The sequence below is a fragment of the Orcinus orca genome, chromosome 2, assembly GCF_937001465.1.
Source record: "Orcinus orca chromosome 2, mOrcOrc1.1, whole genome shotgun sequence".
NCBI lineage: Eukaryota > Metazoa > Chordata > Mammalia > Artiodactyla > Delphinidae > Orcinus > Orcinus orca.
This window is the reverse complement of record NC_064560.1, coordinates 188,632,285-188,656,059: the sequence shown is the minus strand read 5'-3', so window position 1 is coordinate 188,656,059 and position 23,775 is coordinate 188,632,285. Positions and strand designations below refer to the sequence as shown.

Below are 23,775 nucleotides of genomic sequence, written 5' to 3'. Positions count from 1 at the left end.
TAGGGGGTGGCGTGAAGATTGCCACACTACACTGTGGAACTGCCATGGCCTCTTGCTGCCCCTTCCTTCTGAGAACGGTGGCTTCCTAGACAAGACCTGGGAGGATTCCTCTCTGAGAACTGAGAAAGAAATCTACAGATGCTGTCGGCTAGTGGTTTTGCCAGTGAACTGGCCCAACCAGATCTCCCTGCAGTGATGCCTGCGGCTTAGCAAGCCCAGCCTATGCCGCAGAAGCACATTTGTGATGACGTCACAATTTCTCTTGATATTTTGATTTCATTGTATTTCAATATCATTAGTTTGCTCTGTCCTACAATATATGTAAAAACATTATTCTGAGAAGGGGTCTATTGGCTTCAACAGACTGTCAAAGGACCCTTGGCATGTAAAGATGGAGGACTCCCCCTGCATAGAGAGAGTTGGTGATCACTTTTTTCTCTCCCCGTGGAACCGCACGTACATTTACTCATTCACTTCATCAGTATTTGTTGAGAGACTTCTATCTGCTAGACATTAGGCTAGGTTCTGGTGATACTACAATGAAAGAATCAGTTCGTGAATCCTGTGTTTCTGGACATGTGTGGCTCATCATTTGGCAGTAGGCAGAAACAGACTTTGGCACTGAGGAAGAGCAAAATGTTTGAAACCAAAGCAAGAGGTAAACAAAAATCAAACATGATCAGAATTGTTGGGTTTTAATACAGTAATACAAATTGGTCAGAACTGCTGGGTTACTGAATCAGCTGCGTCACTTCTCACAAGAGAGACTTGTGTTTTCTGCTGGTCAATTCAACAGCTATTCCTCAAGGGAATGAGGAGAATTCTTGTCGGATGCCACAGTTTTGGAGCAATTGGTTATTTAGGTGCAAAAATGAAACAATGGGATTCAATCTGAAGTGGAGAAGTAATTTATAGATTCCCTTATTCACAACGCTACCTAGCTGCATTTCATGTAATTATGTGTTATAGTCATGTGTTATTAAGCCTTACAGTTTCATCTGTCTTCTCCCCTCAGACTACCAGCTCATTCTTCCTCTTAGCTGAAGAGGACATACTGGCTTGCTAGGCTTCAGGTTTAACTCTTAGGGCTCAAGTAGGGACTCTCCTTTTCTGAGTCCCCTAAAACTTGATCTAATGGTCCTTTGCTCCCCCCTTATTCCACCTGGCATCCGCTTAGCAAGTGTCCCTGCCTAGACCTATTGCACCTCAAAAATATTCCCATCCAACAATTTCTATTTTGATTAGCTAGCATTCCTTTTTAGTTTCCCATGTCAGCCTGACTTATATCATTTCTTGGAATGAGCTTCTTTTTTGTCTATTCCTACGCTACCTCCTTCGTTTTCAGCTTAAACTTCACTTTGAGGAGTTTCCTCCCTGGTTTCCAGTTTATATAGAGAGATTATACATCTCTACCTCTATCTGTAACTGACCCCTCTTCTTTTCTACCTCTTCTTCTTCTGCTTGGACGCTTTCTGTCACCATTTAAGCAAGCCTAGTCTCTCCCATCTTAAGTGTTTAAAAATGGAGAGATGAGTGGATGAATGGACTGACTGATGAACAGCAAACAATCTCAGAATCCCCTATTCCCTTCTAGTTGTTGTCCTATGTTCTCCTTTGTCAGTATTTGTCTGTGCAGTCTATTACCCACAGGTCACTCACCCCTTAATCTACTCCAGTGTGGCTTGCACCTCCTACCAATTGACTGAACCTGTTCTTGCCAAGGCCACTATTGACCTCCATTTTAGGTTTTTAAATTTTATTTATTTTTGGCTGTGTTGGGTCTTTGTTGCTGCACGCGGGCTCCTTCTAGTATGGCGAGCGGGGGCTACTCTTTGTTGTGGTGTGTGGGCTTCTCACCACGGTGGCCTCTCTTGTTGCGGAGCACAGGCTCTGCGTGCGCCAGCTTCAGTAGCTGTGGCACGTGGGCTCAGTAGTTGTGGTGCGCAGGCTCAGTAGTTGTGGCGCACGGGCTTAGTTGCTCCGTGCGGGCTTATGGGATCCCCCCGGACCAGGGCTCGAACCCGTGTCGCCTGCATTGGCAGGGGCATTCCTAACCACTGCGCCACCAGGGAAGTCCCTATTTTAGGTATTTTTGAGCCCTCACCTTACTTGACTACCTAGTGGTGTTGAACTGGAAATTGCGTCTCACCCTGGCTTCTGTGACGCCGTGCTCCCCTGCCTTTCCTTCTCTCTCTCGCTGTCTTTTGCAGGCTCTTTCTCTTCTACCTGAGGGTTCCTCACAGTTCAGTCCTAGGTACTCTACTCTTTTTATGCTTGCACTCTCTCCCTGTACGCTGGTGATTCCCAAATATACATGGCCAACCCTGACCGCTCTTCTGGGCTCCAGACCCAAACATGCCCCAAGTGTGTCTCCCCTTGACTCTCTCATAGATCACACAAGCCCAGCATTTCCAAACCTGAATTAATATTCCCCCACCCAAATCTGCTTTTTCAGTTTATCACAGTTTTGTGTATTACAAATTCTGCTCTCATTTGATCTGAGAAATATTTCTATTTAATTTTCAGGAATTACTTTTTAGACATGTTTGAAGTTTCTACTCATGGTGTACTACTCATCTCTCTGTATATTTGTTAATTTAATAATTCAGCAAATGTTTATTGAGTACCTACTATGTGCCAGGTATTGTACTAGACCCTAGAAATATGGTGGTGAAAGAAACAAATTCCTTGCCCTCATGAGCCTAGATTTTAGAAGTATTCATCATTACCTCATATAATTATTTCTAGATTGTAATTTGCTAAACTAAATTGTATACTGGATAAAATTGATTTATTTTAGAAACCTTAACAATCTTTTATATGATAATGAGCACTATACAAATTTGATACTTTTACTGATATGTTCTTTTCTCAACCACATAATTTCACAAATCCCTTGTAATTCTGAGAATAAAAGAAGACATTTCTAAATATCTGCACACTGATATATGTTTTTCATAAGGTTTTTTGAGAATACAGTTCAGCAGACATTTGTTGAGTTCTTACTGTGAGTCAGTCTGCTAGGTATTGGATATATGGTTTTAACATTGAAGACTTTAAAGGCATTTTTCTAGAAAGGGCATCTGTTCTTATTTATAAGAAAATAATGTCAAAGTGATACATTCATGTGTTATTAATTACCCTATACTTAACTATAGTATATGCAGTCTGTGTTTTCATAATTTAACATGGAGCATTTGAAAAAATTCACAACAGGTTATTAACATGAATCCTCAGGTAGATAAATAAAACTAGAAGAAAAATAACATCCCAACATTTAAAACAGAGGTAGCTAAGTTAATTATAACTCACTGACATGGTAGCTGTACTTAAAAGGAAAAGGCCTGTGCATTTTTCTTTCCAGAAAATAGAAAAATGCAATCTTTGCTCCGTTCGGATAATGTTATTCATTAATTAATTCTTTGAACATAGAAGAGGCATTTTAGTGTAGTGGAAAGAACACATGTTGAAGTTAGAGGATCTTTTTCGGTTCTCCACTTCCTGGCTGTGTGACACTGGGCAAGTCACTTAGTCATTAACCCCTCTCAGTCTTGGTTTCTTCATCTGTAAAATAATATTTGTCATATCGAATTTATACAATTTTCATATGGATGCAATGAGTTAATGCTCATGAAAGTACTTTTTTAAAGTGTAAAACAATGTAAATACCAGTTTCCACTGAAAGAGGTACTATTCAGATTTCAGATGACTATGAGTAAAATTAAAACATACAAATGAGAATCTTAAGTTATTCTCCCATAATTTTCTTATTTGTAGGAAAGATTTAAATTACATCTTTGTCTAATAAATGCCTAGTTTCTAATGTCCTTCGCAGGATTCTGCTGTGACAATGTGCATGTCTCAAGATGCCTAGGTGGGGTTCAGGATCCATAAAGAGTGTGTTTGCATGAGGAGTCCGACAAGCCAACTCTCTAAGGCAGCTTTTTAGTTTCGTCCATCTCCCTTCCTGATGGATCTGTAGTGACTGACATCTATTCACGATTCTGTTCATTTGCATGTGCTCCTGAAGAGCCTGTTAAGTCTGTCAGTAAGTCCTATCAGTCATTTGCCAAAATCATGACTCTGGGATAATTCTAGTTATTTTAAGGTAAATATTGAGATGGAAGTGCTGGGAAAGTAGGAGACCTAGAAACCAGTCAGAGGGTTCTTCTGTGGCCCCTGTTTTTCCTCTACTCAAACAATATTACACAATATTCAGTTACTAATACCTACGCTTTGGCCATTTGTAAAGGTTTTGTCCACGAGATATCAGAGCAGATCCCCTGCCCTTGGACAGGAGGAGGGGGAGGGAGGCAGAGATGGCTTTGTCCTCAGGCGCCTCACAGATCCTTTTATAACTTTTCTTATGGGAGAAATTATTGGCTCAGGTAAGATTTATTCATATACTATTTCTTATCTTAAGGCAGGCTGAGTGCACAAGTTCAGTGGGCAGGTTTTATGTAAATTATGTCACAGGGCTAGCGGGGACAACTTTTGAATTGAGATTCTTTTCAGAGAAACTTCTACTGTAGATTCCATTTGTTCAAATTATGTTAAATATACTTTTAATTTACTTGAAAACAATATTTAGCCATCATATTCTATATTAATATAGGATATATTAATCTATAAACAATATATAAACCTATAAATAGATTATTTTAATCTATTTTCTAAGTGTCAGGGACTTTCAAACCCATAAGGGGAATTTAGCAAGAGACACCCTGGAATACTAACATTGCATAAATGTGATTAATAAATGTTTATACTTTCCAAATTTCTTTTTAAATGTTTTATATTATACAATATTTCAAATGTAATAAAAATACAGCAAATGATATAGCAGATTCTGTGCACCCACTATTCACATATACAGTTATGGACAATTTGTGGTTTTTTCCCATTCATTCAGCAAATATTGAGAGAACATCTACTGTGATCCAGGCACTGTTCTATCTAGGTGTTGGAATCCAGCAATTAACAAAATAGACAAAAATTTCCCCCCTAGGCAGATAATAACAAATAAACAAGTAAAATATGTATGGACTATGTTAGATAATGGTAATTGACACAAAGACAAGTACAGTAGGAAAGAGAGATAGGAAGTAGCAGGGTGAGAGCAGCTTGGACTTTTAAATCAGGTGATCAGGAAAGGCTTCACTAAGAAGGTGACAGTTGGGTCAAGACTTGAAGCAAGTGAGAGAGCATGAGCCATATCAATATCCAGGAAAGAGATTTCTAGGTCGAGGGATCAGCCAGTGTTGAGGCCCTCGGGTGGGAATATGCCTGGGCTGTTTGTGAACAAAAAGGAGGTAAGTGTGGGTGTGTAGAGTGAGTGAGGATAGAGTAGTGGGAAAGAAGGATGTGGAGGTGGTCATCTGGAGGAAGGACTGTGCAGATCGTGCAGGGCATGGGAGACCACTGTAAGGACTATGGGTCCTCCATGTGAAACGGGAGCCACTGGAGAGCTTTATGTAGAAGATGACAAGGCCTGAGTTATCTAAAAAGATTCTGTTTGCCAAGCATGATGGTCCTGTAGTGGGACAAATCTGGAAACTTGGAGACCAGTTAGGAAGCTGTTGCATTAACCCCAGCAAGAGATGGCATTGATTTAGACCATGGGGTAGCAGAGGAGGTTGGAAGACATAGTCAGATTCTAGATATATTTTGACATTAGTGCTAATGAAATTTCCTGATGGCTTGAATATAGGGTGTGAGAGAACAAGAGGAATCAACAGTAGCTCCAAGGTTTGGGGCCAGAGCAGCTGGAGGGATGAAGTTGCTGTCAACTAATATGCCGATGGGGAGGTTTTGGGTGGCTGGAGGAGTGCAGTTGAACCAGTTGAGTCTGAGATGTCTGTTAGACATACAGAGATGTTTAATAGGCAGTAGGATATATAAATGTGGAATTTGGGAGAGAAGTCTCATCTAGAGATAGGAATTTGGAATTTGCCAATATACAAGTAGTATTTAAAATCATGAAAATGAATGAGAATACCAACAGAGTTAAGTATAGATAGAAAAGAAAAAACGACAAAGGTATAGACTCTAGTTATTCCAACATTAAGAGAGTCAAGAGAGGAAGATAAACCAGCAAAGGAGACTGAGAAAAAGGGATGAGGAGGTTGGGAAGAAAACAGGCAAGTGTGTTGTCCCCGGAAGCTAAGTGAAGAAGTGTTTCAGGGATGATAAATGATCAACTATATCAAATACTGTTGTTAGGTCAAGTAAGACACGGACTGAAAATTGAGCATTGGCTCAATTTAAACCTAAGAAGAGAGAGACTGGGGATAGATATATTGTCAGCCACAAATATAGAAAAAATGGTTTTCTTAAAACCACATTTAGCAGCACAGGTGCAGGCAAAGAGTGGATGGTGGATTGAATTTAATCTTGTTTTAGTATCCTTACTTTATATATTACATCCATAAACAATATATACTGTTAGCTTGTGTTTCTAAAATGTACATAAATGGCATATTATATTGCAGATTGTTTTTTATTTGACTTATTTTTAAAATTTATTCAAGCTGATAAATAGGAATCTGTTTCATTCATTTTTGCTGCTCTATAATATTCTTTTATATGAATTATCTAGTTTATCCATTCTGCTTCTGAGGTACATTGGTTTCTGTGTTTTCTCCATCACAGTGTTGCAATTTTTTCTGATGTTATTGGTTTGTTGGAGTTCTTTAAATATTCCAGCTACCCATCCTTGATAATTATGCACTTTGTGAATTTCTTTTTCAGATCTTTTTCTTGTCTTTAATGTGATTAATGGTGTTTATGCCATTATCAGATTTGACATTTTAATATAATCAAATTTACCAATCTCTTAAGATTTATATTCTTTGAATCTTTAAAAAAATTTTAAATTGTGGCAAAATACACATAATGTAAAAATTATCATCTTAATCGTTTTTAAGTGTACAGTTCAGTAGTGTTAACTGTATTCACATTTTTTATGCAACAGATCTCTAGAACTTTTTCATCTTGCAAAACTAAACTCTGTACCCATTGAACAACAACTCCCCATCTTCCCCTCCTCCTAGCCCCTGGCAACCACCATTCCTCTTTCTGTTTCTATGAGTTTGACTATTTTAGATACCTAATATACGTGGAATCATGCAGGATTTATCTTTTTGTGACTACTTACTTCAGTTAGGTTAATGTCCTCAGTGTTTATCCATGTTGTGGCATGAGACAGGATTTCCATCTTTTTATAAGACTGAATAATATTTCATTGTATGTATGTACCACATTTTGTTTATCCATTCATCCACTGATGGACACTTGAGTTGCTTTTACTTATTGGCTGTTGTGAATAATGCTGCAGTGAACGTGAGTGTACAAGTATCTCTTTGAGGTCATTCTTTCAATTCTTTTGCATATATGCCCAGAAGTGGAATTGCTGGATCATGTGACAATTCTATTTTTAATTTTTTGAGGAACCTTCATACTGTTTTCCATAGAAGCTGCACCATTTTACATTCCCACTAACAGAGCACAAGGGTTCCAATTTCTCCACATCCTCACCTATACTTGTTATTTCTGCTTTTTTGATTGTGGCCCTCCTAATGAGCATGAAGTGATATCTCATAGTTTTAATTTGCATTTCTGTAATGACTAGTGATGTTGAGTCATCTTTTTATATGCTTATTAGCCATTTGTATACCATCTGTGGACGAATGTGTATTGAAGTCCTTTGCCTATCTTTTAATCAAATTTATTTGCTTTTTTGTTGTTGAGTTGTAGGAGTTCTTTATATATTCTGGATATTAACCCCCTATCAGATATATGGTTTGCAAACTTTTTCTCCCATTCTGTAGGTTGTCTTTTTACTTTGCTTGTTTCCTTTGATGCAAGGAAGTTTTAAAATTTTTTTTTTTTTTTTTTTTTTTTGCGTTACGCGGGCTTCTCACTGTTGTGGCCTCCCCCGGAGCACAGGCTCTGGACGCGCAGGCTCAGTGGCCATGGCTCACGGGCCTAGCCGCTCCACAGCATGTGGGATCTTCCCAGACCGGGGCACGAACCCGTGTCCCCTGCATCGGCAGGTGGACTCTCAACCACTGCATCACCAGGGAAGCCCGGAAGTTTTAAATTTTAATGTCAACCCATTTGTCTATTTTTGCTTTTGTTGCTGTGCTTTTGGTGTCAGACCCAAGAAATCACTGCCAAATCCAGCGTCATGAAGCTTTCCCCCTATGTTTTCTTCTAGTAGTTTTATAGTTTTAGGTTTTACATTTAGATCTTCAGTTCACTTTGAGTTAATTTTTGTATTTGGGGTAAGGTAAGATCCAACTTTATTTTTGTGTGTGTATGAATATTCAGTTTTCTCAGCATCATTTGTTGAAGACCCTGTCCTTTCCCCATTGGCACCCTTGTCAAAGATCATTTGACCATGTGCATAAAGATTTATTTCTGAGCTCTTTACTCTGTTCCATTGGTCTGTATGTTTGTCTTTATTTAAGTCAAAAATGTTTTGATTGCTGTAGTTTTGTAATACGTTTTGAAATCAGGAAGTGTGAGACCTCCAACTTTGTTCTTCTTTTTCAAGATTGTTTTGGCTATTAAGGGTCCTTTGAGATTCCATATGAATTTTAAGATTTTTTTTCTATTTGTACAAAAAGGTTATTGGGATTTTGATAGGGATTATGTTGACTCTCTAGATCACTTTGGGTAGTGTGGACGTTTTAACAATATTGTCTTCCAGTCCATGAGCATGGGGTGTCTTTCCATTTATTTGTGTCTTTTTAAATTTCTTTCATAATATTTTGTAATTTTTTTTTTTTTTTTGCGGTACGCGGGCCTCTCATTGTTGTGGCCTCTCCCATCGCGGGGCAACAGGCTCCGGATGCGCAGGCTCAGCGGCCATGGCTCACGGGCACAGAGGCTCCGCGGCATGTGGGATCTTCCTGGACCGGGGCACGAACCCGTGTCCCCTGCATCAGCAGGCGGACTCTCAACCACTGCGCCACCAGGGAAGCCCAATATTTTGTAATTTTAATTCTCCAAGTTTTTTGACCCCTTGGTCAAGTTAACTTTTAAGTATTTTATTATTTTTGATGCTTATTTTAAATGGGATTTCCCCCCCTTAATTTCCTTTTGGTATTGTTCATTGTTAGTGTATAGAAACATAACTAATTTTTTAAAATTAATTTTATTTATTTATTTTTGGCTGTGTTGGGTCTTCATTGCTGCGCACGGGCTTTCTCTAGTTGCGGTGAACGGGGGCTACTCTTCGTTGCGGTACACGTGCTTCACATTGTGGTGGCTTCTCTTGTTGCAGAGCATGCGCTCTAGGCGTGCAGGCTTCAGTAGTTGTGGCGCACGGGCTTAGTTGCTCCACGGCATGTGGGATCTTCCGGGACCAGGGCTCGAACCCTTGTCCCCTGCATTGGCAGGCAGATTCTTAACCACCGCACCAGCAGGGAAGTTCCATAACTAATTTTTGTATGTTAATTTTGTATCTTGTAATATTGCTGGTTCTCTTATTAGTTCTAACGGGTTTTTTGTGTGTGAAATCTTTAGGGTTTTTTACATATAAGATCATATTATCTGCAAGCAGACATAATTTTACTTCTTCCTTTCCAATTTGGATGTCTTTTATTTCTTTTTCTTGCCTAACTGCTCTGGGTAAGACATTCAGCGCTATGTTGAATAGAAATGGTGAGAGGGTGCATCCTTACCTTGTTACTCATCTGAGAGGAAACCTTTCAGTTTTTCACCATTGAGTATGATGTTTGCTGTGGGCTTTTCATACCTGATTTTGTTATGTTGAGGTAGTTTCATTCTATTCCTAGCTTGTTGTTAAGTGCTTTCTTTTATGATGAAAAGGTATTGAATTTTGTCAAATGCTTTTTCTGTATCAGTTGAGATGATCATGTGGTTTTTGTCCTTCATTCTGTTAATGTGGTGTATTACATTGATTGATTTTTTGAATCTTGAACCGTTCTTTCATTCCAAGATCTCACTTGGTCATGGTGTATAATCCTTTTTATGTGCTGTTGAATTCAGTTTGCTAGCATTTTTTTTTTTTGGAAGAAAAATTAAGTCTTATTTATGTTTAAAACCAAACCGCTAGGAAAATATATCACAGTCTTGAAATAGCAAACAGACAGGCTATATTATCATTTCAAGTAGTAAGTTGGTAAAAACACAACGAGGTCCTTGATAAAACGATAAGGTGCCAGAACTGGGGCGAGAACAACGCATGTCGCAAAAGTGGTATTTGGTAATGAAGGGCTGTCCCGTTTTTTTTCTCTAAAGGAGTTACAGCTTGCCCCTGAGTTGCTTTCTTTTTCTCCTCTGACCTTCGTGTTGCCAAGGGATCGTTTCAACAGAGCTCTGTTATTACAGGGGGCAAAGTAAGCAATACTGGGTTTAGGCTTTCATTCTATTTTGTTTTATGAAAACCAGATTTTTCCAAAGCCAGTACTTCATAACTCTATTAATTAAGCAGCTAACATTCCCTTTCGCTGTTCATTCCTGAATACTAGCATATAGCACAGTCAAAATCCCCTTTCCCTTCAAGGGTGAGTGTCACTGCAAGATTGTCTTGTCTCTCTGCTGACTCTGCTGCAGACAGCCTCAGGGCTCATCATGGCTGCCAGTTAGAGGGAAGGTTCGGTTCCCCTACCAGTGTGATAACGCTTCTTACATTTTTGCAGCATCTCCAGGCTGAAAGATGTAATGTGTGAGAATTTTAAGAAATGCGCATCCACATCTTGATGGCCAGAAAGGACCCTTTCAAAGTTTTTATCCAAACTACCTCTCCCAACTCTACATCTTTAAAGTAACTTCATGCCCTTGTATATAAAACAAAACTGGGCTTCCCTGGTGGCACAGTGGTTGAGAGTCCGCCTGCCGATACAGGGGACATGGGTTTGTGCCCCAGTCTGGGAAGATCCCACATGCCGCGGAGCGGCTGGGCCCGTGAGCCATGGCCGCTGAGCCTGTGCATCTGGAGCCTGTGCTTCACAACGGGAGAGGCCACAGCGGTGAGAGGCCCACATACCGCAAAAAAACAAAAACAACAAAAAACAAAACCAAGCAAAACAAATCCCCAGAAGCCCCCTTTCCCCTTCTAAATTAGTGACCTCCTGGATTTTGTTTTATTTCCAGTTTATGGAAAATGTTGTAGCGATCCTTCTGGCAAACAGGAGGCTGGCAACAAATAGAAACACCTCTCCTCACACTCCACCAGATCATAAGCAGGTCAGATGAACCTGCCAGCCTGTTGGTATCTGTGTACTAAGAGAATGTGGTACCTTGGAGGGCTCTGGTTTGCTACAAGGGAGACTCCCTGTTGCCAGGATAAGCCCTGGCCACATGAAATTCAGGCTCACAAAAACTCTCCTGTGCTATCTCTGACCCAAATTTTAGCACCAGGTTTTTTCAGTTTCTAGGATTCGAACACAAAGGAACCAGTGTCCAGAGGCAAGTGACATAGGCCTTAAACTTGCTGCCATCCTTAATTTCCTCATTCATAAACTTTCCTTAGAAAACCCAAATCCCCATTCCTCTTTTTAAATAGATTCCTGCCTTCAGCCCCAATGGCCAATAGCAGACATCTATTTCCCAGTGGATGAGAGAGACTCCTTCATCTTCTTGGTCATGGTTGGGATGAGGTTCATGTGGTCATCCACACACGTGGTCACGCAACTCTCCAGCTGCCGCTTCACCTGAAGCTCTTTACTCCCCGCATCTATTGAATCTTTGGCTTTGTTGTTGCAATGGATGGTGCACCCGGCCAAGCGGTCCTGGAACTTCTCCAACTCGCTGGTCACCAGGGCCTGGGCTTGAGCCAGAGGTGCATGGCAGTGCTCAATGCACTGGTGCACTTGCTGCATGGACACCTGGCTGTCCTCACAACAGCCGGCGCTGCACCAGAACATGAGGCCCTGAATCCTCCAGATGTTCTCTCTCCAGACTCTTCACCTTAGAGTCCACCGCCTCCTACACCCGGAGCTGCTACAGCTCCGCCATGGCCACCCCATGCTGCTCCCCGCGGCGCCGGCGCCCACATGGACTCCCGCGCAGGAGCCCACCCCCAGTTTGCTAGCATTTTGCTGAGGACTTTTACATCAGTTTTCATCAAGAATATTGGGCTGTATTTTCTTTTCTTGTAGTATCTTTCCCTGGCTTTGGTATCAGGGTAATGTTGGTCTCATAAAATTAGTTTGGAAGTGTTCTCTTCAGTTTTTTAGGGAAAGTTTGAGGAGGAATGGTCCTACTACTTCTTTAAATGTTTTTTTAAGAATGTCCAGTAAGCCATCTGGTCCTGGCCTTTTCTTTGTTGGGAGATTTCTGATTACTAATTCAGTGTCCTTACTGATGAAGAGTCTGTTCAAATTTTCTATTCATGATTCAGTCCTGGTAGATTGTATGTTTCTAGGAATTTGTCCATTCGAAATTATTCAATTTGTTGGTATATAATTTAGTTTCTTGTAAGGTCTTCTCTTTAATTTCTGATTTTAGTTGAATCTTCTCTCTCTTTTTCTTAATCTAGCCAAGAGTTTGTCAGTTTTGTTTATCTTTTCAAAAATCTAAGTTTTGCTAATTTTTTTCTGTTGTTCTGTTTTCTGTTTCATTTATTTCTGCTTCAATCTTTATCATTTCTTTCCTTCTGCTAACTTTTGGTTTAGTTTATTCTTCTTTTTCTAGTTCCTTGAGGTGTAAAGTTAAGTTGTTGATTTCTTTGAATCTTTTAAAATGAAATCCATTCCTGTCTCAATGAACTAAGATATTCTCTTTTGTTTTCTTTTCGAAATTAGCATATTGAAATCTTTAATTTATTAGGAATTAATTTATATATATGTGTGAGGTGGGGATCTTATTTTTTTCTCTTTTTATATAGATAACCCAGTTGACTGAACTATTCATTGAATAGTCAGTTAATCCCTTCCCTACTGATTTGAAAAGCAACTTTGTCATATGCCAAATTCCTGTGCATGCTTGTGAGTCTACTTCTAGGCTCTTCATTCAATTCCTTTTGTCGCCTTGCCTCTCCCTGAGTCAAAATTGAAAAATCTGAAGGGCCATAGCCTTATGGTATGTCTTTAATCTGGAAAGGTGAGATGTTTCCCCTCTTCACTTTTTTTTTTTTTTTTTTTGCGGTACGCGGGCCTCTCACTGTTGTGGCCTCTCCCGTTGCGGAGCACAGACTCCGGATGCACAGGCTCAGCGGCCATGGCTCACGGGCCCAGCCACTCCGTGGCATGCGGGATCCTCCCGGACCAGGGCACGAACCCGTGTGCCCCTGCATCGGCAGGCGGACTCTCAACCACTGCGCCACCAGGGAAGCCCTCCCCTCTTCACTCTTATCCTGTCATTCTCTCCTTATTTCCCCTGACCTTCCTCCTGCCTCTTCACTGTCTTTGCTATTCTTGGTCTTTTGTTTCTCATTGTGTATTGAATTTATAAATTAATTTGGAGAAAACTGTGATCTTTGGATATTGAATCTAACAACACAAATTTGCATAAATATTCATATTTTCCCATTTATTTCCTTGTCTTTTATGTCTTTCAATAATATTTTCTAATTTTTGTAATGATTTATACATATATTATTAGATTTATTTCTATTAACTTATTTTGTTCCTATTGACAAAAATTAGAATATCTGTTTTTCTTGGCAAAGCATGGGAATGTTGTTGATCTTGTACATAGCAATATTGGTGAATTCATATTAGTTCCACTAATTTGCAGGTTCACTTGGATTTTTTATGTAGATGACTATATTAAAAGAAAAATCAGAACTAGTATTTGTAAGTAATGATGGCTTTGTATCTTTTTGAGTCTCATACTTTGTATTTTGTGTGTGTTTGGGGATGTGTGGTTTGGTTTGGTTTTGTTGCTCTGTCTACTAAGTTTTATATGTATATATCCTTGCTTTTTACTTTAAGGCCATGTGTTTTAGGTTGTAGCCATTTAGTATGGTATCTGCTCTAGGTTTTTGATAGATAAATTATATTCTTAGTATATTGATATAAGGAAATTCTTATGGTTTTTTCTTTAATCACCTAGTGGTGTGTGTTACATTAATAGGTTCTTTCTTTTTCAATGTTAAGCCATCTTTCAATTCTTGGAATAAACTTTACTTTCTGTGACATATATTTTTAATATATTGCTGGATTTTGTTTGCTAATATTTTATTTAAGATTTTATTGTCTAAGTTGACCTGTAATTTTCCTTTCTAATATTGTATTTGTCTGATTTTGGCATCATGATTATACTAACATCATGAAAGTAATTTGGAATAGTTTATATAAGATAGTTCCTCTGAAGGTTTCCTCTGAATGCACTTCTAGCTATCAGCGTGTATTTTTTTCTTTTTTTTCCCTTCTAGGTGCATATGAGTGGCTTTTCAAATACTGATTTAATTTTTTAAAAATATTTATAGTTATATGCAGGTTTTCAATTTTTTCTTGAGTCAGTGTTGGTAAGTTATGTTTTTATAGAAAATGTTATATTTTTGTTTTTAAATTCTTTGGCATCATATTATTCATAGAAGTGCTTTAGTTTTTAATCTGTATTGTAACTGTAGTAATGTTTCCTTTTAAATGACTAATATTGCTGATTTGTAACTTTCCTCCTCTTTCTTGCTCAATTTGCTAGAGATTTCTCCATTTTATTAGTCTTTTTCCAGAAACAGCTTTTATCAAGCCTCTCAATTTTTCTATTTCTTTGATGATCTTCCTTTATTACTTCATTCCTTTTACTTTCTGTTAGTTTCTTTTGTATTCTTTTATTAAACTTTTGAGTTGGACATTCAGCTCACTAATATTTAATCATTCTTTTTTTAATAAAACTGAATTTCTAAGAACAGCTTTAGATGTATCTCGCAAGTTATAATATATAGCATTTTTACTGTTATTTATTGTGGTTTTTTACCTTGGGCCATGAATTATTTAAAAATGGGTTCTTAAGTTTTCATGTATATAGGATTTTTGAGCTACCTTTTTGTAAATTTTTAGTTTTATTGCTTTCTGTTTGGACAAGAAAACATATATGGTTTTATTTCTGTGGTTTTTGAGATTTGCTTTGTGACCTATTATTTGGTTAACTTTTGTAAATGTGCCATGAATACTTGAAAAGACTGTATAGTCATTCTCTAACTGTTAGATATCAAATTTTATATATTTTCATGAACATCATGCATATCTTCCATAGCTTCACCAATTATTTTCCTGCTTGATCAGTCAGTTATAAAAGAGGTATGTTAAAGTGCCCACTATGATTGCGGATTTGTCCGTTTCTTCTTGGAAATCTCACCATTTTTGCTTTAGGTGGTTTAAGGTTCTTCAAAAATATTTGATTGTGTTAGTCTTGGAATAGTGTTATTTTCTAGTGAAATGTTCCTTTTATTATTATGTAGTGACCCTGCTTAATTTTAATAAATTTTTTTGCCTTAAAGTTCATTTTCCTGCTATTAATAAAGATATTCCAGCTTTCTGTTGGTTAATGCTGGTCTGATATATCTTTTTCTATCTCTTTACTTTCAATATTTCTTTGTTATTATGTTTTAGGTGTGCCTTTTGTAAATAACATATAACTGGATTTTGTTTTTGATCCAGAGAGTTTCTATCTTTTAACTGGTGAGTTAAATCTGTATATTATGACTGCTGATATAGTTTTATTTATTTCTCATATCTTGCTGTGTGTTTCTCTTTATCATAATTTCTCTTTGCTTTTTTCCCCTTCTTCCCTCTCTTCTATTTAAATGATTAAGATTTCTTTATTTCATTTTTCCAGTTGTCTAGAAGTTATATATATTCTCTATCTGTTCTTTGAGTGGTTATTACCCTGAAATTTTTAACTTACGCAGGCATACCTTGGAGTTATTGTGGGTTCAGTTTCAGACCGCCACAGTAAAGCAAGGCACATGAACTTTTTGGTTTCCCAGTGCATATAAAGGTTATGTCTATGCTAAACTGCAGTCTATTAAGTATGCTATAAATAGCATTATGTCTTAAAAAAAGTGCATACCTAATTTAAAAATACTTTATTGCTAAAAATGCTAACCACCACCCGAGCCTTCAGTGAATCATAATCTTTTAGCTGGTGGAGGATCTTGCCTCCATGTTGGTGGCCGCTGACTGATCAGGGTGGTGGTTGCTTAAGGTTGGGCTCATTGTGGCCATTTCTTAAAATAAGACAACAATGAAGTTTGTCGCATCAGTTGACTCTTCATTTTACAAATGATTTCTCTGTAGCATGCAATGCTGTCTGGTAGCATTTTACCCAGAATAGAACTTTCAAAACTGGAAACCTCTTAAATCCTGACACTGCTTGATAAACTAAATTTATGTAACATTCTAAATCCTTTATTGTCATTTCAACAATATTCACAGCATCTTCACCAAGAGTAGATTTCATCTCAAGAAACCACTTTCTTTGCTCATCCCCAAGAAGCAGCTCGCCATCTGTTAAATTATTATCATAAAATTGCAGCAATTCAGTCACATCTTCAGGCTCCACTTCTAATTCTAATTCTTTTGCTTTTTCTATCATATCTGCAGATACTTCCTCCACTGAAGTCTTGAACCCCTCAAAGTCCCCCCAGGAGAGTTGGAATCAACTTTTTTCAAACTCCCGTTAATGTTGGTATTTTAACCACTTCCCATGAATCACAGATGTTCTCAATGGCACCTGGAATGGTGGATCCTTTCCAGAAAAGTTTCAGTTTACTTTGCTCAGATCCATCAAAGGAATCACTTGTCTATGGCACCTATAGCCTTAAATATATTTCTTAAATAATAAGGCTTGAAAGTTGAAATTACTCCTTGATCCATGGGCTGCAGAATGTATTAGCAGGCATGAAAATAACATTAATCTCATTGTATATCTCCCTCAGAGCTGTTGGATGACAAGGTGCATGGTCAATGAGCAGTAATATTTTGAAAGGAATCTTATTTTCTGAGCAGTAGATCTTAAAACAGTAGGCTTAAAATACTCTATAAACCATGTTATAAACAGATGTGCTGTCATCTAGGCTTTGTTGTTTCATTTAAAGAGCACAGGCAGAGTAGATTTAGCATAATACTTAATGGTCCTAGGATTTTCAGAATGGTAAATGAGCACTGGCTTCAACTTAAAGTCACCAAATGCATTAGCCCCTAACAGGAGAGTGAGCCTATCCTTTGAAGCTTTGATGCGAGGCACTGACTTCTCCTCTCCAGCTAGAAAAGTCCTAGGTGGCATCTTCTTCCAGTAGAAGGCTGTTTTGTCTACATTGAAAATCTGTTGTTTAGTGTAGCCACCTTCATTCATTACCTTAGCTAGATCTTCTGGATACCTTGCTGCAACTTTTATGTCAGCACCTGCTGCTTCACCTTGCACTTTTATGTTACGCAGACAGCTTCTTTCCTTAAACCTCCTTAGCCAACCTTTGCTAGCTTCACCTTTGCAGCTTCCTCGTCTCTCTCAGGACTTCATAGACTTGAAGAGAGTTAGGGCCTTGCTCTGGATTAGGCTTTGACTTGAGAGAATGTTGTAGCTGGTTTGATCTATCCAGACTACTAAAACTTTCTCCATATCAGCAATAAGGCTATCTCGCTTTCTTATCATTCATGTGTTCACTGGAGCAGCACTTTTAATTTCCTTCAAGAACTTTTCCTTTGCATTCACAGTTTGGCTAACTGTTTGGTGCAAGAGACCTACCTTTTGGCCTTCTTGGCTTTTGACAAGCCTTTCTCTCTAAACTTAGTCATTTTTAGTTTTTGATTTAAAGTGAGAGCTGTGTGACTCTTCCTTTCACTTGAACACATAAGGGTCATTGTAGGGTTATTAATTGGCCTAATTTCTATATTGTTGTGTCTCAGGGAATAGGGGAGCCCGAGGAAAGGGAGAGATGGGGGAACAGCCAGTTGGTCTCAGATCACATACAACATTTATCGATTTAAGTTTGCTGTCTTATATGGGCCCAGTTCATGGCACCCCAAAACAATTACAATAGTAACATCAAAGATTACTGATCACAGGTTAGCACAACAAATATAATAATAATGAAAAAGTTGGAAATATTGCGAGAATTACCAAACTATAACACAGAGACAAGAAGTGAGCAAATGCTATTGGAAAAAATGGTGCCAATAGACTTGCTCGTCACAGGGTTGCCACAATCTTCAATTTGTAAAAAGCACAGTATCTGTGAAACACAGATAAACACACAATAAAGCAAAGCACAGTAAAACGAAGTATGCCTGTACCCCGACTTAACAGAGTCTAAAATTAACAATTATGTCTATGATTGTCATGACCACTACAAGAACATTAGAATGTTTTAGCTTCAGTTATCCATCTCGTTTTATATGTTATTGTTACTTATTATTTTAGTCCCATCTTGTGTTATATTTCCCAGATTGATTATGTGTAATTATTATTTTCATTTTATAAATTCAAAACTTGTTTAGATTTTCTCACATGTTTACCTGTTTTCTCTGCTCACTACTGCTTTTTACATCTTACTCTTTTCTTGTGAGTTCAGTTTATTTCTGAAGTGCATCCTTTAGATGTCTTTTTAAACAAGGATCAATGAATAGTAAACTCTATCTTTGTCTTAAAATGCCTTTATGTTGCCTTGCATATTCAGTGATAATTTAGCTGGATATGAACATACCTAGGAATGGACTAGGTTTTTGTCTTTGGTATCTTTTTATTGTAAAATAAAACACAAAAACAAAATGAAAGTATGGCTTAGTGAGTTATTACTATAAAGCAAACGCTCTTATAACCACCACTCAAGTTAAAAAATAGAAATTTGCTACCCATGGGTATATTTTTATTTAGTCTGCTTGGGACTCTCGCAACATTCAGGATAATTTTCTCAAATATGTCTTATACTTCACAGATTCTCTTTAGTTGTGTCTAATCTGTTAGTCTGCCTATTTTTATTGTATTTTTTCATTTATACAGTTCTATTGTATTCTTTTTCATATCTTTCTAGTTTTTTCTATGCTGCTATATTGTTTTATGGATATTTTCCTTTCTTTATGTCTTTCATCTTTTACAACATACTAGGCCTTTTCTAGATTGCTCTTCTAGTATTTCAAGTAATTCTTCTGTTTTATTTGCACAGTATAGTTCACTAATTTGTAATTTTGAGACTCCAGTGCTTTATCTGTGTGAATCCTGAGGCAGCTAAGTAGTGGGAATTCCTCTGGTTCTGTCATATGTTCCAGAGTGTCACCATGTTGGACCAGATTTTCTCACTTTCCCATACTATGGAGGAAAGAGTAAATTTAGGTCCCAAATCTACAAGAGCCACAAGCCTAGGGATTTGATTCCACAAGAGGAACATTTATTTGTTTGTTTTTAAATCTAGGGCTCAGACAGAAACAAACCTGGGCTACTGGGTGAATTTATTTTTTCTAGACTATTCTTTCACTGAGGGTTCAGCTTCCTTAGATTCCAAGGTTTACACAAGAGTAGTAATTCCAGTCCACCTCTTTAGAGCCGAGGGCCTCATCTTTTGTCCTTATAAAAGTATTGAAATTCAAGCTTCTGGATTGCTAGGATCTGAAACAACTTCCCTTCCTTTCCTTTGTGCTTCCACGGCCCAGGTCCTATGGGTACCTCTGGTTTTCAGCATCCTCTTTGTGGCTGCCACCTAGGGATTCTCCTTTCTGTCTTGGGAGCATAGACTTGGATGATTAGCAATGCAATATTTCTTCTTAAAAATCTAACATTTGGATATTTGTTGTGAGATTTGTCAAAATTGAGATGGGAAAAAATACAGAATGGGGGAATAAAAATTTCTTTGGTAATTTTACATTTAACTCACAAATTTATCTATATATCATAAGCAGATAAGATCAAGATAAAACATTGGCAAATAAAAGCTAGGCATGAATTAATCTCGTGTTTATTGAGAAATGCCTGAGGGTTTGGCAGTTGAGTTCCTATTTGGATTCTTCCTTAGAAGGAAACCAGTTTTTTGTCCAGTGTTACCTGTTCTTTCTCTCTAAGGCACAGTGAAGCCTCCTTGATCAGCTGATACTTAAAACACAAGAATACTCCGTATTATGTGCCAGGATGGTGCACACACTGCTTTTACTATTTTCACATTCAATTAAATTCTCCTTCACAATCTTTTAACACTGTAGTGTTTAATAAGTAATGTAGCTTATAAAATAGTATGGACTTAACTGCAAAATTGGCTGATTGCCTGTCTCCTTGAGAAAAATATTAATTTTTAATAAACAATAATCATAATAGAGTTTAGCTATGCTAGCCTAGCCTTTTTATATCATAGTTCATAACCTATTACCTTGAAATCTTTTTTGTCCCCACCAGAGACCTTCCCCTATCATACTTCATCAGTTTGTCTTCTGGGTACAATTATTTGAAAGGCATTCTGCATACATTCTAGATCAGTGGTCCCCAACCCCCGGGCCCCTGACGGGTACCTGTCCGCTGCCTGTTAGGAATTGGGCCACACGGCAGGAGGTGAGTGGCGAGTGAGCAAAACTTCATCTGCCACTCCCCATTGCTTGCATTGCTGCCTGAACCATCCCCCCATTCCCCCCCTTCCCCTGGTCCATGGAAAAATTGTCTTCCGTGAAATCGGTCCCTGGTGCCGAAAAGGTTGGGGACCGCTGCTCTAGATAACATGAATCTTCCTAGGCTGATAAACACAAATTCAAAAGTTAAAATTGGGGCTATTTTTTACAATAGAAGATATAAACTCTTAGGAAATTGAGACTGACACACTAAAAGTTAGAATTCGGAGGGAGTAACACTTCCATTTGGGGCAGAGGAAGAGGAAGCAGATACAGAATTGCAAGAGGCTAAAATGGCAGTGTTTTAAAATAACAGAGAGACTTAAGAAATACTTTGTCTTTGTTTACTATTTCTCAGGGATTGGAACTTCCCAACACTTAAGCTTAATTTTGCTGACTCTTGGAATTTTTATAAATTAAATAATTATCTCAATTATTTATTAATGTAGACACTACCTATGTCCCTCCCTCCTCCCCCCCAAAAAACAGAGAAGCTAAAGTGAATTTTAAAAAAGCTCAGAAATCACACGGAGAAGGTAGAAGAAATATCTTTGAGGACTTAATGTGGTTCTGAGCTTCCTGTATGTCAAGACAATGGAGAACTGAACTACATTGTTGCATAATTCTCATTGTCAGATAAAGAAAAAAAAGAGACAGGGAAAGTGGTGGTGACTATCAGATCTTTCCCACAGTAATCAATAAGATCCATATGTTTCTTACTGGTTTTACACTAAACTTATGAATATCTAGTATTTTGAAGAAGAGAGTGTGGATTTTCATGACTTTCAAGTTGTAAAATTTAAGCATTGTCACATACTTAAAAGAAAATATGCATTATTCCAAAGTGGCTTGTAACACAGATATGCCTATAAATAGAAATGAAAATTTGTATGTACTAAAAAGTCTAGTTTTCTAAATAAATAAAAATCTAGAGAAGCAATAAATCAAAACTTGTGATCTTTTTACTCATAAACCATTTTGGAGAATTATTTTTATTTTCTTTCAATATATCTAAACTTGATTTAGGATATGTTTTAAAGGTATCTTTTAAGATGAGATCAAATGACACAGACATAGAAAAGAAACTTATGGTTACCAAAGGGGAAAGGGGGAGGAGGGATAAATTTGTAAGTTGGGGCTAACAGATACATACTACTGTACGTAAAATAGATAAACTACAAGGACCTACTATATAGCACAGGGATCTGTATTCAATATCTTGTAATAACCATTATAATGGAAAAGAACCTAAAAAAGAATATATATATGTATATATGTATAACCAAATCACTTTGCTGTATACCTGAAACATTGTGAATCAACTATACTTCAATAAATTAATTAATTTTAACTAAAACAGTTAACCGGAATTCACAAAGAAAGATGAGATCAAATGATAAATACTATGACTTAGCAATTTTTCTGTGTTTCTTTATGTCAGCTATATAATGATTTTTGCTTAATATCCTATAAAGGGCTATTGCATAATAAATAGTGTATTAACTACAAACACTACATATTTAGTTTTATGAAGCTTGGGAATTTTTTTTCTTAGCTTTTCAAACTATGACCAGGCTTTACTTCATACACATTCTTTTTTGTTTGTTTTGTTTTGGTTTTGATATATATACTTTTTTTTTATTGGAGTATAATTGCTTTACAATTTGTGTTAGTTTCTGCTGTAGAACAAAGTGAATCAGCTATATGTATACATACATCCCCTCCCTCTGGAGCCTCCCTCCCACTCCCCCTATCCCACTAAAAAGTAATTTTGGAGTATTTCTTTTTTAATAATTCAGTGAAGAAATGAATGCTTCCTAAGCATTCACGTGTTTTTTTCAATCTAAACATGTCTAACAAAATGTTTAAAATTATTCATTACTTTTTATATGCAAATTTATATGAAATCAATATTATTTAGCCTTAATTGTTCCAGTAGTTTGATACAAAATTAGCATTTGGTACTGAAGTGATGAAGCAGAGAGATAATGACATTTGATATATGGTTTATCATAGCTGTTCAATGAGATTATTCTGCCAGATAACAAGAAAGAAAATTTTCTACAGATCTAAGCATAACTGGATTATTTCTTTTACTTTCTAGGGGAACAGTAATCTTTCAATATATATATAGTACATAAAAAGAAAGAAGTGAGTCATAAACCATATTAATTTTATTTTTCTTTATATAAAATTATATATTTATATAAAATTATTGAGCTGTATATATCATAAATAAGTAGTTTTAATACATTTGTTATCACAGGGTTTAAATAAATTCATTACATTCATTATCTGTGGGCTGAACTTTCAGCCAATAAAACTAGGGACTTCTACCACTTCTATAACATTGCTAGGGTAGTGTCCTTTATGGTTAAAGCTGGTAAATAAGAAGAATGCTTATTTTTCTTGAAACCTTGCTGGTAGAAGAAGAATCAAGTGTAAATTGAAAAGCTTCCTCTAAAATAGTTTTGTAAAATATTTTAATGGCACCAAAGTGCCTTTAAAATTTTAGATATAGCCATATGAATGTACATTGTTAAAGAAGAATTATTTTCCCCTGTTTAACATATCTGCATAACAATTCATATATTTTTTTCTCCTTATTGCATTGAGATATGACACAGTTGGTCATTTTTTTAATTACGTAATTTTTTAAGATTAATTTTAAGGCTGATATATTAAATTAACCCTTTTTAATGTTCTACAAAAGAGAAACAACTGTCTTTAAGAGGCAGTATTTTTTTTAAAAGACAGTTCTGCTCATCATCACTTAAACCCACCATCGGCAGTGCCAAACTTAAACATGATGGTAAGATTGGAAAAATTCTTTTCATCCGTTTTCATCTTTGGGTTCCCTGTTTCCCTTCTTAGCATTTGATCTTCCTTTCTCCTTCAGGTTTCCCAGTGTTTTCCCAATCTTGCCGATCTGGAAATAAAGTCATTCATACTACTAGGACTATTGGCACTTACAAGAACAGTTAAAGAAATCAGTGATTGAAATATATACACACACAGAAAAAAAGAAGAGCGAATGAGTGGATTCATTAATGGATGGATGGATGGTTGGACGGACGGACGGATGGATGATAGTAGAGTTTCAGGGCTTAAAAAGTTTACCCGTTTACCTCATACTGTATAGGTGTGTATATATAGGTCTGCCTGGTGAGAAGAAGGTCTGTCAAGTAGCTTCTTCCACTACTTTGCTACTGTGGTGTATCTCAACACTGCCGTGTAGTATTAACTCTCTCTTCTTGTCACTTGTCATACG

At 37.2% G+C, this 23,775-nt stretch overlaps 1 protein-coding gene and 1 pseudogene across 4 annotated transcripts in view; one reads left to right on the top strand and one right to left on the bottom strand.

Annotated features, from left to right (window-relative positions):
• Positions 1-23,775, top strand: part of RPS6KA5 (ribosomal protein S6 kinase A5) — a 182,077-nt gene that overhangs the window by 112,683 nt on the left and 45,619 nt on the right. The window lies entirely within an intron of this gene.
• LOC101286919 (protein FAM136A-like) lies at positions 10,773-12,176 on the bottom strand (annotated as a pseudogene).